This window comes from Leptonychotes weddellii, chromosome 5, assembly GCF_054177405.1.
Source record: "Leptonychotes weddellii isolate Sample4059 chromosome 5, ASM5417740v2, whole genome shotgun sequence".
NCBI lineage: Eukaryota > Metazoa > Chordata > Mammalia > Carnivora > Phocidae > Leptonychotes > Leptonychotes weddellii.
This window is the reverse complement of record NC_138373.1, coordinates 42654501-42672784: the sequence shown is the minus strand read 5'-3', so window position 1 is coordinate 42672784 and position 18284 is coordinate 42654501. Positions and strand designations below refer to the sequence as shown.

The 18284-nt window shown below is 41.0% G+C and overlaps 3 long non-coding RNA genes across 3 annotated transcripts in view; 2 read left to right on the top strand and 1 right to left on the bottom strand.

The window, feature by feature from the left end:
• Window positions 1-4493, top strand: part of LOC115937305 (uncharacterized) — a 22102-nt gene extending 17609 nt beyond the window's left edge. The window contains exon 5 of the long non-coding RNA XR_014145459.1: window positions 3215-4493. This is a non-coding gene — a long non-coding RNA (uncharacterized LOC115937305). The remainder of the gene's footprint in view (window positions 1-3214) is intronic.
• A 223-nt stretch (window positions 4494-4716) lies between these two features.
• On the top strand, window positions 4717-7205 carry LOC115938312 (uncharacterized). Its single transcript, XR_004073457.2, has 2 exons — window positions 4717-5991; window positions 6772-7205. It is a non-coding gene; the product is annotated as an uncharacterized LOC115938312 (long non-coding RNA).
• A 2441-nt stretch (window positions 7206-9646) lies between these two features.
• The window catches only part of LOC145721638 (uncharacterized), a 22524-nt gene continuing 13886 nt past the window's right edge, over window positions 9647-18284 (bottom strand). Inside the window, exons 2-4 of the long non-coding RNA XR_014145458.1 lie at window positions 13467-13566; window positions 12238-12345; window positions 9647-11270 (exon numbers count right to left, since the gene is read on the bottom strand). This is a non-coding gene — a long non-coding RNA (uncharacterized LOC145721638). The remainder of the gene's footprint in view (window positions 11271-12237; window positions 12346-13466; window positions 13567-18284) is intronic.

Genomic DNA, 18284 nt, shown 5'->3' with positions numbered 1-18284 from the left:
TCTGTGATTCTGGAAGGCTCCTGGGGATGCTAGGGTGGTAAGCAGTTGCAAGAGTCACTCACCAAATGCCTGGCCCCAGGTGGACCACGCTTGCCCAGTTAACTACTGATCCCATCTTAAAGATTTCCAAGCATAAGATCCCAAAGTCTGCTTCGAAGCCAAACCCAGTGCTACATTGCATCCGCCATAAGGAACTTCTTCTTAATATGCCCGAAATAATTAGTATGCAGTATGTTGCTTCTGGTAGCTGTGGTGTATGTTTAGACTAGAAGACCAGTTACAAAGGGCAAAGTGGAAGGTGTTCTGGGAGCCTCAAAATCAGAAATTCTATCATTGCAATACAGAGTTTACATGCAATAGAAAAATAATGCAGAATTCTTGTAGTTGGTTTGTTGTTGTTGTTGTTGTTTTATTTCCTGATACTTGCCTTATGACAGATCTTGGGGTATAGACTTGAGCTCTCTTTGTGTTTCTGGCAGGATCTGACACAGTACTGTGTTCATTGATTTAAGCACTTTTGGTAGTAAATCAGTGGTTACCAGGGACAAGGAGGAGTAGAAATGGGGACACATTCCTCAAAGGTACAAAGTTGCAGTTATGGAAGGTGAATACATCTAGAGATCTAAAGTACAGCATAGTGACTCTAGTTGATAATACCGTGCTTAATACTGGAAATTGGTTAAGAGTAGATTTCAGGGGCTCTCATCACACACAAAAAAATGGTAACTCTATGAGGACATGCCATGTCCGCTAGCTTGACGGTAGTAATCATTTCGCTGAGTATATGGATATCACATCCTCTGTTTCCACCTTAAATACCTACAGTTCTATTGAAAAATAAAATAAAAAAATAAACACATGTTAAGTAGCGATTTCTATGTCCTATAACTTCCTTTTTAAAGTAGATAATCGTAGTTAGCAGTCTCCAAATAACAAAAAGTTTATTATGATTAGAGATGGTTGGCTATCTTGTATCCCTGTTGCAAATTCAATGAGGAGAGATGGAAAATTAGGTTTCAAACATAAAGAATTTTCTCCAGTGATGTTGGCTAACACACAAGAATGGCATTTGAGCATCTCATTCTAGACATCCATCGCTAATCAAAATCCTTAAGATGCTGACTCAGTTAAATTCCCCTGGCTGCCACCTCTCCTCACGTCCTATACTTTAGCCACAATATCTGTTTTCTCAGAAAACCTGGAAAGCCAGACCTCTGATTCTCTGTTAGGAGAGCTCCATGTATCCTTCAAGGACCATCTCAAATGTCACCTCCTCCATGAAGCCTTCTCTCATTTCCCACTCTCATCCCCTACTAACCAAGCACATCTCCTTCTTTCTCCAAGAGCATCTTGCTTAGATCGCTTTTTCAACATATAATTATTGGTCTCTTATTTATGGTTATGAGCAGTTTTGTTTTCTGAGCTATGAACCACAGTTTTCTCACCTTGCTATCTGCAGCACCAACCATATCCCTGACACACAACAGATCCTCAGTATTTGTCAGGTGAATCAATAAACCCATTCCAGGCTCATTCCTAGCACTTAGCTCTGCAGAATAGACTTCTCAGTGAATGTGACCAGATTGAATGAATGTTATTTTATGTAACTGAGTAGAGATAAAGCTTGGTTTTCTCTTCAAGGGTTAAGAAAAGAAGGTTTGATCCATTGAAACCAGGGAGAAAAGCGTTCAGGGGTCACGTAGGAAGGCAGTGAGCAGTCCAGGAGCAATCTCATCCTCTGGTGTTTCCAAACCACACGAGAACGGGTTTCTGAACCCCATGGCTAAATGGGTGGGCCAGGCAGTGTTTGGTTCCCAGAGCCATGTGCGGGACGGGAGCGTGCATGGATAGCCCCCAGAGCTCAGCCTGCAGAAAGTACCAGATCCAGGTGTGAATCATGCCTTCCTACAGCTGGAAGGGGCCTCTCACAGTCTTTTCAAGAGTTCTCATGAAACTCATGTCTCTGAACAAGCACATTAATGCTAGTGCCGTTTTGTGGCCACAAACAAGAAACTGCAAGGAAAAAAATGAAAAATGGAATAAAGCTGGGAAATTGGGCCTTGCAAGAGCTGTGGCTAGAGCTTAACCACATGTTAATCTACCTGTTTCTAGGGCAGTGTAGACTGGATCTTATAAAACTATAGATAACTGCATTGTAAGTCATGTTGGCAACCAGACCAACTTTTCAAAAGCTTTGCTCTTATGTTCATTCTAGCTGATAGTTCATTTTAACATGAAAAACTCATCTATTTCCATATTGAAATGGATGGGCTTGTAATTTCTGCCTCTAAAGGGGTAGATACCAAAGGATTTTCAATTAGATGAGCCTGGGCGGTGAATAAATATTGAAAGCTAAGTTTAAAATAACTCCCCAAGCTTCGATTTAAAGAGATGTCATAAATTACTTACTAATAAAATTATAGTGGTAAAGGATATATAGTATTAAATCAAATAAACCAAGGTTTTAAAATTTTTAATAGTTAATTACATAAATGTTTATGGTTCCATTACACTTTTAAAAATTTAAGTACTGAAATCAGAAGTTCTCCTGGGCCTAAACTTGTTTATTTTTCTTCCAAAATGAAAAAAAAAAAGGGTAAAGGGAAGAGGAAAAGAAATATTGTTTAGTTTTGTTTATGAAGTTAATTTTGCTTTGGTCTTGATAATGAGTTCCAATGAGAAGGATTTTAGAATGATTTTTCTTCTACACCCCTTACAGTCCCCAGAGGAAATAGGTTTGGGGATTTGATTTTTTTTTTTTTAAGATTTTATTTATTTATTTGACAGAGAGAGACACAGCGAGAGAGGGAACACAGGCAGGGGGAGTGGGAGAGGGAGAAGCAGGCTTCCCGCAGAGCAGGGAGCCCGATGTAGGGCTCGATCCCAGGACCCTGGGATCATGACCTGAGCCGAAGGCAGACGCTTAACGACTGAGCCACCCAGGCGCCCCGGGGATTTGATTTTATATTCCCTCAAAACATGCCCACCTTACAAGTTTATCACCAACTTGCTGAAAATTATAAGAGAGTATTTTTGGTTGATAGTGTGTTATCGAGGTGGTTTGCCCAGTTTCAAGAAGAAATGCAGAGAAAATAGGCTAAAAGTATCCTAGGAATTGTGGGTCTCTAAAAGCAACCTTTTCTTTCTTTTTTTTTCTTTTTCTCATGGTTTATTAAAACTGAACAATTACAATCGATGTTACTGGTGTTTCCAGAAGAAGAAACAATGGATGCAAACAAATTTGGGTTTTCCATGAAGGACTTCGTACACACTGGTGGCTGAGATGTGGGGAGTGACCAGCTGCTGCTTAGGCACGGGGATGCTAGAGAGTGTGTTCCCAGATTGGCTACCTCCCTCTGCTCCCTACAGTCACAAATGACCCACTAATTGCCACAGCTAATGGACACTTTTCAGCCCTTATCTTGTATAACCTTTTGGTGGCATGTGATCACATCCTCCTCCTTGAAACTCTGTTCCTCCTTCTGGATTCTCCCTCTGGCCACTCTTCCCGCCGTGGCCCTGTCACTCATTTGGCAAGCACACTGGTCGGGCATCCACCAGGTGCAGGAAACTGTGCTAGAAGTTGGGATTCAAAGACCAAGAAGATGTACTCTCCACGCTAAAGGGAACTACAGAATTGGTGACTATTGTTTATTGAGACCTCGCTACACACAACACTGGATATTCTGACTCTGAAGTCTTTACTCCTTCCACTCCACAGCGTTGTGCGTCTGCCTCAGGATCGCCTTCATTTCTCTTGCTTTCTCTCTTTATTTTTTTTCTTAAAGATTTTATTTATGTATTTGTGAGAGAGAGAGAGAGCACAAGCAGGGGAAGCAGCAGAGGGAGAGGGAGAAGCAGACTCCCCGCTGAGCAGGGAGCCCAATGCAGGACTCAATCCCAGGACCCTGAGATCATGACCTGAGCTGAAGACAGATGCTTAACTGACTGAGCCACCGAGCCTCCCCTCTTTACCCTTTTTTGACTATCTCATCAACATCTGGGATTTACCCATGGGGTAAGGTGGGTAGAACTAAAGATAAGGCTTAAGTCTACAGTACGATTCAGCACTCTTTTACAGGAGGAAATGAATACACATATATTGAATATAAATATTTTTCAAAAAGGCACACGATACCAGCAGGTAAGCTGGTGCATTAAGCACAGTGTCTATTCTCTTTTTCTGTCTGAGGGTAACTGGGAAACTGCTATATAGTTTCTGCCTATGTTCTAAGAAGAGGATTTCATTTAACTCAATATCAGGGTTGAAAGCAAAAGAATATGTGTGATGCGGGACATTTCATCACCACTCCCAGCAAATTTTGAGTAAGACCAATAAGCAGCCAAACCAAAGAAACAATTACGCAGCCCTCCCCAGCACAAAGAATGAGATACAGATCTGCTTACAGGCTCCAAAAATGCAAAGGGACAGAGGATCCTCTGGGTAGACTGTCCCAGGCAAGACTTCCTGCTTCAGGCAAGACTTGAGAGTACTGAGTACTTCCAGACTCCCTTATGGACTCAGCTTCTTGCATAACACTGTTCTGCTGGGAGGGAGAAATTCCTCTCTGACTCCTGCAAGTGATCAACTTATGCCCTAAAGCCTGAAATGTGATTACCCCTTAATCATTATCTTAGTTTACAAGCCACACTTGGTATCAGTGACTAGTTAGCAATTTTTTTCATGCTCTCAAAATATTACATACACGCACTGGCTATACCCATGTAGTCAAAGCCTCACGGCAATAATTTAGGTTTCATTTAGGCATAGAACATTTTCCTGGAGACCTTGTTTACAGTAAGGTACTCTGTGGTGAGGCTTTCTCATTGTCTCATGAGAAATCTCTTTGGCCTGCTCTAAAAGAATGGTTGAAAAAAATAGATCAATAATTAAACACACAAAAAAATTGTATCCTGAGCTTTGCAAATGGCTTCTCAAAGAAAAAGATAACAGCTATGCTAAAGTGGGAAGCCGGCCTATTCCTGAACACCTATTTACACACCAATGCATTGGGTACTGAAGAGTGTGTGTGTGTGTGTGTGTGTGTGTGTGTGTGTGTGTGTCCCAAGCTGTGATGGGGAGGTGAGAAAGAGGGACTTAATTTTGTAAATCAGTGTTTGTCAACATCTGAAAAAGAGGTCTAGGTTAACCTCATAACCTCAAAACGGCCTAAATTAGAATAAACAAACAACTTTTTTTCAGTACTACTTCGGGTCTTTCAAGAAGTCATAGAAAGACCTGGTGCCAATAAATATGTAGAACATGAATCTCCTCCCCCACTTCTCTAGGGGATGAGGTAGTCCAGACAAGAAATTTGTCTGAATAATCTAAATAACATAGGAAAATTATTTTAAAGTAGTTTAGGGGAGAAAGCCTTCCACATACCTCTTAAACAGTGCACTCCAGATTACTAGAAAACTTTACTAGAAAACATATTATTCTATGAAGTGGCTTTCCTATCTTTCCTATCTGCTACCCACATGATAAATTCTAAAGAACCTCACTTTAGGTTGGAAGTTGGCAAACTGCGGCCCTTGGGGCACATCCGCCTGCTGCCTAACTTTATAAATAAAGTTTTATTAGAACACAGGGCACACCCATTCATTCTGGGAGCTATTGTTCAGGGCTGCTGTCAGGCTATTGCAGCAGAGATGAGTCATGGCAAGAGATCATCCTACGGATCACCAAGCTGAAAATATTTATTATCTGATCCTTTACAGAAAAAGTTTGCAGACCTCTGTTTTAGTTGTTACTTTTTGCTGTGAGTGCCTCTCAGAGAGCTTTGTCCCCCTTGTGTTCACGTGGAAACAAAGATCCACACTTTTTAAACTTCCCACCAGTGAGTGTGGACTAAGAACTAAAGTGTTTTCATTTGAAGTGTTCTGCCATGGTTTCTGCGGTCTCCCAGATGCCTTCGTGGATTCCAGGCGAGGCTTTCCTCCGATTGCTTGAGGAGAATCAACATCTGACCTTGGATAACATGATCAAAGGTAATATGAAAAAGTGGCCAGAGGCCTGGCCGATGTAAAATGGCAGAGGGTAGTGAAGGTTTAAATGTAAAGGGGGTCCATTCAGAGAACAACTGAGTAGGGAAGGAGCACAGGTGATAAGCTGAAATCATTCTACAAGACTGGTTTTGCCCCAGAGGCAATTACCAACTACCCCTGTCTATGGTGCCCCACAAGAATTAGAGTGAATGTATTTGTGAAGCACTCGGCAAACATTCACACGTACATACATGCATCTCCCCACACACATAAGGAACCCTCATCCCATGACATACGAAGTAAGAATAACACCCCTCTGTCCTCTTAAAAGTTCTTATACAAACACAAGCTCATTTGTGGTTCACTGAGTGTGAAACAATTACTCCCACAAACAGACAAACAGAAAGCAAAAATAGACTGGTGTATTTTTCAGTTTGTGGTCTCTCCTGCGTTTCAATACAAAGGGAGAGTTAACAAACTGAATGACTACATTACAGCTGAAGAAGATGGGGAAGCCAGATAACCTGCTTGAGTGTTTCTCTCTGACAGTCATTACAACACAGGTACCTAGAAATATACTTCGGTCTGTTTTCAGGACACTGGTATTGTCTGAATTAGAACACTTAGCTTCAGCGCCTGGGGGAAACTAACATGTGCCCCAGAGGAATGGGGATGGCAGCCCGGGGGGAGAGGGGAGCAGCGGTGGGAGGGGGGACGGTGCCTGGTCTCTGCAGCTCCCCGGTGGCTAAATCATGGGACCTGCTTTGCTTTGAACATTCTCAGATCACCAAAGAGCGGCTCCGAGGACACCCTGAGGGACACATGAAGATTGCTATTATGTTTCCTGCTACTTAAAACTTTGTAGCTTGGGATGCCAAAGAGGAAGAAAGAAGCTTATCTATCCAGCTATTCTCGATTCTAGAGTAATTTGCTCTTCTCATTACTGTATATCAAGAAAGTAGAGAATTCAAAGGCTGTCATTTATTTCACTAATGGAATTAAAAATGCATGTGGTCCAGAGCACTGATCAATGCCTTGCTAGTTGTGATGGATTATGGTTTGGTTAGATAGTATGACCTTTAATTACCTGAAAAAATGAAATTTTCCAATGTCTTTGCTGTTTTTGTTGTGATTTCCCACAGAAATACAATCTGTCATGTGCTATTTTTATTTAGCTTAAATAAATTTAGTGCTTGAAAGGTGCTGGGTTAGCCCTAGAGAGAGACTCTTTATTCCTTTAGTCCTTTGTTATTAAATACTTTTAGAGCACTTTGGGTTTTATTTTATTTTTTCTGAGCTCCACGCAGTCAATTCACTGGATTATTTTTAATAATGTCCTTTTACAGTGGCTATTGTTATTCTTATTTTTTAGATAAGAACCCTGAAACTTAAAAGGTGAGAGATGGGACCTGGGTCATAAACGGTTAATGACTAGTTCATTCTAGCTCTCAGCTCTGCCTGGATTCCGCCCCCTCCCCCCCCCCCAGACACTGCTGCCATTGGGGTAGAGTGGCTGATGAGTGTCCCACGGAATTCAAGAAGAAACATTCAATGACAGATTCACAAATGAAATCAATCAGCTTATAGTCAATAAAAAGGTAAGAGAAGCTAATGTTCAACATTTGATGAAATCCAAAACTACAAATGTGACTCACCCAAAAAACATCTACGTGAGACTGATACTGGGAAGAAAGGAGCTAATAATAGTCTTAAAAAAAAAGTCTTGTGATTTGGCTGCTTGTTGAAAAAAAACCGATGATGTTAAAACACATACATATAAAGGGGAAAAAAATTAGACCCCTGCCTCCAAAGGACACTTATTCTAACAACCAAAGAGAAACAGACTATTTTCCTCTGGAGGCATCTCTCCGCCCAGATATCTCTGGCTCAACAATATCCCTTATCATAAAAATGTGTTTTCTTCTTATCTGAGTAATCTGCAGATTCAACATCAATAGGGCAAATAATTTGAGTTGACTTTCCAACACAAGGTAAGTCTTCCAAGATTTCACCTACAAAAATTCTACCAGTCACTTCAACTGGGCATATGTGCTTAATTACTGACAGTTATGCAGGAAAAGGAGGAGGAGGGGGAGGATGGGAAGGAAAGGGAGAAGAAGGAGGAGGAAGAGAAGGGGAAGAAGGAGAAAAGGAGATAGGGGAGAAAAAGCATTTAACTCTACTTTTAATTTGCATTTCTTATTAAGGCCTTCATGCTTCTTAACTATTTTCATAATTTTTAAATTTATATCATTTACCCATTTATCTAGAGATCTCACTGTTCTCCAGATCAATTTGTGCATGGAATGTTCCATATTGGGATTCATTATATTTGACTACGGTAGCTGTAAATATCTTTACAACTCATTGTTTATCCTATAATTTTGTTTCTCTAAAGAGATTGTGATCATGAGAATCTTATTTATTTCAATGCTATGTAGTCAAATTCTGTCTTTTTTTTTTTAAAGATTTTATTTATTTATTTGAGAGAGAGAGAATGAGAGAGAGCAAGCACATGAGAGGGGGGAGGGTCAGAGGGAGAAGCAGACTCCCCGCCGACCAGGGAGCCCGATGCGGGACTCGATCCCGGGACTCCAGGATCATGACCTGAGCCGAAGGCAGTCGCTTAACCAACTGAGCCACCCAGGCGCCCAAATTCTGTCTTTTCTACAGCAAATTTCCCCACAACTTTTAACTGTGGAACATTCTCCTCCATTTAGAAATTCCATAATTAGTCATGTACATTTTCTTCTTGGGAGTCTTGACAGAGTGCTCCTGGAAAGCTCCTGAAATAAAGCCTACCTCTATCATTATGTCTAAGACAACCTGTGCACTTTGAATATCGAAGTGAAACACAGAAAGATAGACACTTCTATCTATCATTTATCTTTAATGAGTAAGAACTTCTCAGAGGTGCCTAAAACATATGGCAGTTACACATCAATTACAAACAAACAAACAAACAAACAAACAAACTTCTCAGCCACAAACACACATATTCTCATTTAAAAAGGCTCATCAAGAAAAGACCAGAGGAAATGATGATCTAGGTCACATTTCTAGGTTAGACAACTGTCCTTTTCCACCCCTCTGGAAACTCATACTACTTTGGAAAATACGTTCTCTCTGATCCAGAAGGATCTTCCCAAATGGCATTCTATATTTAAATGTGGGAGGTGCTCAAATAAAGATAAACCTCAAGAAATTGATCCCCTGACCTAGAATTTTCAAATGGGGGGTCTCTGCAATAGAGAGACCCCCAACACCCTTCCTGCTCTATCACCTGACTCGGGAACTGCTTGGGTAGCCTTTTACCTATAACCCCTTTACCCTGAGAGAATCCAAGGGTTTCAACCTCACCACTTATTTGGCCTTCAAAGTCATTTTTCACTCTGACTCATTCCCTGTGTCCGAAGTTTGATGTTTCTGATTTGATGAGGTGGTTAATGTTTCTAAGGAGCCACACGAAGGACGCCTCAACACATGTCTCCAGAAAAAATTCTTTCCTGGTCTGGGACCTCACCAGTCCTGCCGAAGAAACGCGACTGAAGTCCCATTGGAACTTCACTGGACTTGCTCCGAGAAAAGCAAAGAACGTCGAAGATGACGTGAGACTCACAAAGGAGGGGGTTTTTTTTTTTTTTCGCCTGTTGAGAAATTCTATACAAAACAACACATGAATAAGATTTCACGGGGAGGTTTCCCTAACTGTCCAATACAATTTCTTACTGATCTTCCAAATGGGAGAAGTGTTTTGTGCTTTGTGCCTTGGCAAATATAGACACTTCAATCATCATTTCGTCTGAAACTAGAATCGAGTATTTTGCCAGAAGAAAGGGGCAAAAATACAATGTTTGGTATTTATTGTGGCAGGTACACAATCAATACTTGAAGTTGAAATGAAAGAGTGTTGAAGGGGAAGGGGCAAGAGTTAGGAGGGAAAGAAAGGGGAGAGGAAGTAAGGAAGGGAAGCAGAGAGGAAGGGAGGGAGGAAGGAAGTGAGGGAGAGAGGGAAGAAGGAAAGAAGGAAGGAAAGGAAGGGTTGGAGGGAAGAGAGGAATGGAAAGAGAATATTCTGCATGGGATTTATTTCTAGTTGAGTAAAAATAGACCCTAGATTTATAAATCTGATTTTCCTCCCTTAAAGAAATAACAAGATGGAAACCCCATATGCTTTATCTCTGGGGTTCTTTACTTCATCGACAAATCCCCCACAAATGACAAAATCCAGACCCAATATAATGGCTTCATGTGTATATGCTATATAATAAAAAAATAAAGAATATCAATATACTCTCAAAATACTCTCCTTCCTATAATCATAACAAAAATAAATGTGGTTTTGTCCCCCCACTAAACCAATGGCTTGTGCTTTTTTTATGTGCCATCTACTTAAATTAAATATTAGTACCTCAGGGGTGGACCGCTGGTAAGGAGAGAGTCTCATCCTGGGGCTGGTCTGCTGCTGCCATTTCTCAGTAACTACATCAGGGAGGGCCTTCAAGAAGACATCACATAGAATACCTTGCCAAGAAAATTTTCTTTTTCATCCATTTATTTTTAGTAGTGCAGCTGGGAAATCACATGACTGACTAAGTAGGCTACTGGACTCTAAAGCGGGAAAAATAAATAAATAAAAGCACCTGAGTGCCTATTTTATTAAGATCCCACAGTTCGAGAATGAACATCCAGCAGAAATGTGGTGTCCTCAAGATGTCTCCCCTGTCACACAGGGCCAAAGAGCGTATCTCTACGTATCCCACCGCTGATACGCTGTGTAGACCGGGCAGATCACATGCGTGTTCTGTGTCTAAGTTCCCACTGACAAAGAAGAGAGGTGGGAGCCCATCCCTTCGCCTCTCCTGTTCTTAAGGTCCGAATAAAATTTAAGACATATAAATGCTGACGAAGTTCCACGTGTTCCAGACTTTTTTTGTGGGAGGTAAGGGAGGTGACAGAGGAACTGGGTCAGGGAGTTGTCTGGCTCTGAAAAGTTGACGGATGCCATTCCAGCCTTAACCTTGTTTCTCTGCTGCCTCTCCTCCCCTGCATCTCTGTTCCCCCGCACCACCACCGCCTCACTGGTGGTAAAAGTGAGAAACTAGTAGTTTCCACCAAAATCATCAAAATTATTTGAGTATGGTTTCAGGGTGTTTTATAGATAATAGCAATCCCAGAAAAGCACTGGTTAAGAAAATGTTTTCAAGCAAAGCTCTGCTTCTCATCTCCACACGTCCAATTTGGTGCATTGAGGCATAACCCAGAAAATGGTTGATGTGTGTCTGGAAAAAAAAAAAAAAAGGATGATCATAGGGAACTAACATAGGTTCACCAAGAGCAAACTCAGTTTCCTCTTTCGTTAGCACAAAACACTGACTAGGATTTCAGACCTTCCAGAAAATATCCTTGAAGGCAATATGGAGAAATTAGGCTACATTTATATAAATAGGTGGTCTTTAGTTGACTATACTTACCCCAAAAGTGCCCATTCACCAACCTGGTGATATGTCTTAGAAATCTCTATGTGTACACAGTTTTTATTAGTATTTTATTTTATTATTTAAATGAAGCTATCTAAAGAAATGTATTAAATTTGAAGAATCTCTGTGAATAAGAAAATGAGCTGTTAACATTCAGGATTACTGTCAAGAGACTTCTTCTATCAAACTTTCAATCATATTTATTTATTTGGAATTGAGTATTGGTCATTCTCTTACATTTTTACTATCTTTTCCTTACATAAGACTGTGCATACAATGGCACTCTCTGAAGAGTTAAGACCTATTTAAAAATAAAGTGTTATGTAATCATTCACTAAATATATTTTTTTAAGATTTTATTTATTTATTTGAGAGAGAAAAAGAGAGAGCACAATCAGGGAGGAGGGGCAGATGGAGAAGCAGACTCCATGCTGAGGGAGGAGCCTGACACAGAACTCGATCCCAGGACACTTGGATCATGACCTGAGCTAAAGGCAGACACTTAACTGACTGAGCCACCCAGGCTCCCCCTCACTAAAATGCCTACTGGATATACAAAGTCAAATAAGAAATGCCAGCAAGTTGCTTACAATGTAACATGTCACAATACGGCGAGTACCTAGTAGGTACCAGAATGTACCAGATTGTTTATTAGGCACATTACCTTCATCATATATCATTTAATTCTCGCAACCTCAAGAAGTAGGTATTTTATTATTTCCACTTTATAGAGAAGAAAATTAAAGCTCAGAGAGGTTAAATAACTTACCTAAGTCATCCAGCTAATACATAGCAGAGCTAAGTTTAAACTCAAGGTTTTGACTCCAAAATGTATCCTTCTATTTACTTTGCTATAATTTCAACCGGCCAGCATCATCTGGAATCATATTTGTTCTAATCAGTTCTTTGTTCTAATAAGTTACTTGCCCTAGTGTTGAAAATAAAAGACTGAAAATTTCAAGGCAAACATTAAGCAGATTAAGAAATTGAAATACCATTTAAATAATGTATAACATACAGGAACTATGAGCATATGGATCATTTCTAGTCTTCTCAGAGTGGATCTAGTTTTGCCCTATATCACTATTTTAAGGATGTGGAAGAAAGTCCCAATGATGGCTGTGTAAAACAACTTTTGGAATTGTTCGATCCTCGCACTTAAGCTGTTTTGAACCTCAGCAGATAGGATCCCAGTTCTTTGGTTGAACAAAACTCTATTTTATCTCCCCACTTACTACAGACCTGGTTCTGGGAGGAAATCAGGTTAATGGCCTTGGCATCATGCTCAACCATGGTTTGACAGTGGAGGCCCAGCACCAGGTGCGGTCTCAAGAGCCACCTGAACAAAGTAGCTTTCCACGTTCACAAGCTTTCGATGTCAAATGAATGTTGCTAAGAAATCCACGAGATGAAACAAAAAAGCACTCCCATCCGTTGGACTCAAGAAGAGGTTTACTTTGAGAAATGGATACCATAAAATTTAGGAGTTTCTAGAGGGGAGGGCAGATGGAGAATGCTGGTTTCTAAGAATTTGCCTCCTGTTGTCAGTAATTTATATATTTATTTATTATTCAATATTAACTTTTAAACCTTCCTTCGTCAGGTAGAAGAGTTCTTATTCGCATTAAAGACCCCCTCTCCCTTGCTTTCAGGGCAGTTCAGCTAGAAAGTTGAGTTAGAAGTACTTCTATGACTTGAAAGTTTGCAAACAGGAAGTGTTTTCCTATGAATTAATGGTAGGCTGGTCTTTGGAAATGGCATGAGACTAAACTTTTTAGCCGAAATGTTTAACATCTTGTGCTAAGAAAATGTCTCCTGATATTCACTGCTTAATGATTTTTTTAAAGCATAAGAGTACTTAAGGAGATGTACTTTTAAATTATTAAAGGATAACTCAAGAAATGTTGCATACCAGTCTTTATTCCAACAGTTGAGCATCTAGCTACAGGCTGAGTCTACCTGGAATGTTTTCAGATTTCTCAAGCAGGTCGTGCTTACCAGGAATCAAATTGAAATCCCCTCCATGGACAGTGGGTTCCTAATGTTATGGATCATGAAAGGATGGGGTCAAGCATCTGGTCGTGGGTCAAAGGTGAATCTGTGGCAGAATTTGGATGAAAGAGATTATCCAGCGATCTGGACTCACGGCATTGGGTCAGTTCCAATTGAAGCTTCATGTCTCACAAACTTTAAAAAGATTCTTTTCTTATATAATGATAGTAATTCTGAAGTCAGAAGACTGAATTAGAAATCCTCCCTCATATTATTATAGTGAACTAATTAAGTTGTTAATTGGTCTCAGTTATATTGTGGGGGAATAGTGTAATTTTCTTAAATTCAGCCTGGCTAATTATAAATGGATGGTTCCAAAACACCTTAAGTACCTTCTCACTCACACCAACTCATTACAGTGAAAATGACCTTGAGGATCTGCAACAGATGGCCCAGCTTCGCCGCGCTCCCCAGCGGCTCCTGGCTTCATCACCATTTTCTCAAGCGAGGAAGCATCTCGGGGCTCCCACCGCTCCCGCTGGAGTGGCAGAAACTGCAGCCAACCCCATGTGGGGGCTCCTCGGATTCTCGGCCTCGCACATCATTAAGCAAATTGTCAGCTAAGGTTTAATTACAGCCCTTTTATGACTGCTGGTGATGTAAGAGGCGCAGTGGGCACACCTTGTTTTTTCCAAGCTCGGCTGTGTTTGTAGTGCTGGCGGTTGGGGCCAAAGCATTTTTCATCTTGCACAAACGGAGCTAATTTATGTGGGAACCCAGACCCTTCAGTGTTGTTTGCACTGCATCAATTTGCAGAGTCTAATGAGCCCTTTTTAAATGATGGAAAAACCCTCCTCAGTTGCATTACTGAATACCCTTTTAAAGCCTGCCACAGAAAACAAAGATGCTTAACCAGAAAAGAAACCAGGCTCACCTTCCCCTAATTTACTGCCTAACCCAAGAAAATGATGCTCAGGCATCATCATCACTGGGAGAATGAGCCCCTTATGGCTGATGGTCTCTGGTTCGTCCTATCTTTGGTGAAGCGAATCCCCATTAACTAATCTGGGAGTGTTAAAGGTCTGAGGGATTCTGTTGTTTATCTTCTGGTTAATAAAGATTTTATGTACCCAGTGGATTATGCAAGCCAACCCTCTGGAAAGACTGTGTGTGGCGCTTGTTGAAATGCATAACCAATTAAGATATCTCCAATGACTTTATGAACTTTGAGTGCAAAGAGGCAAAGGGCAAACTCCCTAGTCAGTGTCACCCTAATGGCATACAAGGAGGGAATCAACCATCTCTAAGGATAGAGAGAGGCTGGTGTATCGTAGCCCAGTAAAAGCTATGGAAATAAAATGTGAGTCAAGCTGCTAGAAATCAAGTGACGGGATGGTGGGGAGAGGAGATAAAGCTTTAACAATAGTGATTGTATGAACTAGACACTATGTTAGGGGTTAATACCTGTGCTTATCTTAGATTTTCTTCTAAACTTTTCTACTGAGATCAAAATTATACGTGGGCTCTATGTTCGTTCCAATATGCTGGTTTCAACGGTACTCCGTTGTCTTTAAAAAAATATTTTATTTATACGTCTCTCAAAAAAAAACCTTCAAAAATCTTCTCAAAGTCAAAGCAGTGTGAATTTTCCTGGAGCTAAAACTAGGTAGAGGGATATAATAGCCTTATGTGGTTGGCTCTTGTGATCAAGAATGTTGGTCAAGAAAATTTGGAATTATTTGATTCGATCGCTGGAAAAGCCTTGCGTATCTCTCCTATTTCCCCTTTGTTCTTCACACAGTAAAATCCCACGGAGGCTATTCAAAGTATACCTGTGGAATGGTATTAAACTCATCCATCTTCCTCTGTTTACAGAGAAGAGAAGTTAATTCACTTGGAACCTCGAAAACTTGCCTCATGAGATTTCATACCAAGACAGACTTCTCAGACTCACCAACCCTGGAATTGAGCATAAGCTAAAAATGCCTTGAGATGGGGGCAATATACCTAAGTTAATAAAAAAAAAAAAAAAGGAAAGGTTTTAGCTTCCATCATAAGTGCCATACTAGCATTTCAAAGTATCACATCTGCGTGATGAGGCCATGATTCGCACACAGAGGGTCAGGTGACGCCTGGCTCCTGACTTTGGCTCCAACGATGGCACAGATTAGCTCCAGAGTCTGGCTTTCACACAGGAAGTAAAAAATCACCAAATTGCAGCAGCTGACAAAAGGCCCTTCTCTTAAGCCGATGCTAGAAGTCCCCACGAAACTACAGTTCTTCCTCATTTCAAAACCTTCTTACGAAACCGAAGACAAGAGAAGGACAAAAAGGTCATTTAGAGGAACATAAAACTGGAAGAACCACCACTGATGCAATGTACCTCCTAAACTAAACACAAAACGCATGGTGTTGAAAGTATTTTAATTTTTTTTTTTTTAAGTTAACGACCTTGCCCCAGCACACTGAAAGAAGTTTAAACATGAATGCTTTTTTCTAGAAAAAAAGACTTGTTTTCAAATGGGATTGATCTGAGTCATCTTCAGCCACCCCCACCCCCCTCCCCCAATCTGTTGTCAGGGGAAACCTGCTAGAAAATTCTGCAGCAGTAAACATTTTAAACTAGAATCAGGGAAGGGGACAGAGGCGAACGGTTTCTACCACTGTAAGAAGGATGGTTCTCCTCCAGTATAATGCAATTTATATCAAATTGTTCTCATCGTCCTGGGAAAACTTTAGCCAGCTTGATTTGATGGGGATTTTTTTTTTTTTTTTTTTTTGTAATCTTTCTCTGTTCTGTTTTATGTATTCACTAGGCCAGGACTGACACACAAGGGTGCTGATATTGAGACACAGGACCACAGTATTGCTGATGACAGTTTCACGTGTGAGATGGATCGTGAGCATTTTCCAGCCTGGACTTGCCAGACTCTAGGGGTAAACTTCAGATAAGCATCTGAGCTCTCGGGTGTTTAACTGAACCGAACCTCCCAACCTTTTTGAGGTTTGCCGATGACTAGTAATTATATTGTCATTTAACAAAAGTATCTGCATTAAACCAGAGATGTTACAGTAATGGTTAAGTTCACATCCATTAAAAACACCGTGCATCTATGGAGCGCGCAGGGGTCTCCATGATGTGTGGACAACGATGGAAACTAATGTAAGGTGGACACCATAAATCAATGTCTAAATACTACCTGTCAGGTTTGGAAGTTATGCTAATGCAGGAAGTTTTACTTCTTTCCAGGGTATAGAGGTCGGAGGAGGAGGGACAGATCTGTAACTTAACTGGAAACGTTGAGGAAAACCCCCAAAGAATAAGAGAGTCAACATACAAATCTTGAAGAAAGTGATTATATCTTAGTCAGGATTTTAATCAGCCACCTCTAAGGTAAATGCCAAATTCTTGGGTTTCCAGAGGAGGCAGCAGAAGGATGGAGGATTCATCCCTAGAATCTAGAGCCCTTTCTTCGAAGTGCTTTTCATTTTGACTAACACGTACATGGGAGTAGAAAGTAATTTGTCAGTTTTCTCACTTGTAACCTAAGAGAGTGAATGTATAAACCTTTAACTACTTCCTGGGAGACTCTGGTAATAAGCACAATTTAATACCCAAGATCTTTTTACATTTCTTGTACATATATAATTATTTTCCCCCAGGATTATATGATGGTAATTGGCTATATGCTAAAAGTCAAAGTAAGCATTTTTAATGGACGTAGAATAAATTTGAAGGTAACATAAATAATGTATGGGTGAAAAAGTCACAGGAGAAAACGTTCAGTGCTTTCTTAAAGGGAGAGAGACTGGTTGTAAATGGTTGATGTCTCCCTGGCTGAGATCAGAGCTCCTCCCCCAAAAAGACAGAATAGATACATGAAATGCAACCTGGGATGAAGACCCCAAACTTTCGGATAATCCGAAAGTGGGCGGTGGCTTTCAGGATCTGAGATGGCAGAGGTGTAGCTGCAGAGCGACTCGGAAACATCACAGATCACAAGCCCCAGTCAAACTCGGATCCGAATCAAAGCAGAAGTCAAACATTTTTTTAAACAACCACATTAAGACAAGTCAGATGGAACTCAGGGGGAACAGGGGAGACAAGCTCTCCGATCTTTGTCGCCTCAGAAGACCTGCTCCTGGGGGTTAGGACCGGGTCGTCCTGTAAGGAAGGACCTGAAAGTTGCTCTTCCCCATTTGTTGGTCCAGCACCCACCCCTGACATCCGGGGCTCAGCGGCTCTGCCCTGACATTGTCTCTGAAGTACAGGGCTAGAAGGAGGAATGCCAGCTCTCTAATGGTCTTGGGAAGTTGGGGTTTGTCTTTGCAAGAGTTATTAAGTCTGTGTGCCAAAACCCCTAGGGTCATTAGTCATCCTCAGGCCAGGTTCTGGTCCTATCACTCCCTCTTCAGGACCCTGAAGTGTTGCCCTACTGCCACTTAATCAAGTCCTGCTCGTCCGTGAGCTAACCTATGTCCCTGGCCCCTGTCTCTGACACGTATTCTGCTTTCTAGCTAAACTCAAATGTTTGCTCTGCTTCACCTGCCTGCACTCTGTGATGTCTGGGTCCCATGTCATTGCACACGCTAGTCCCTGTGCCTGGAATGTCCCTATCCTTCACACCTACCCCCCCCACGGCACCCCAAGGCTTGCTCAGACACACCTGTCAGATGCTCTATCTCCCTCCATTCCATATGCCATAGGTTTTTTTTTTAATTTATTTTTTTATTTTTTTATTATTATGTTAATCACCATACATTACATCATTAGTTTTTGATGTAGTGTTCCATGATTCATTGTTTGTGCATAACACCCAGTGC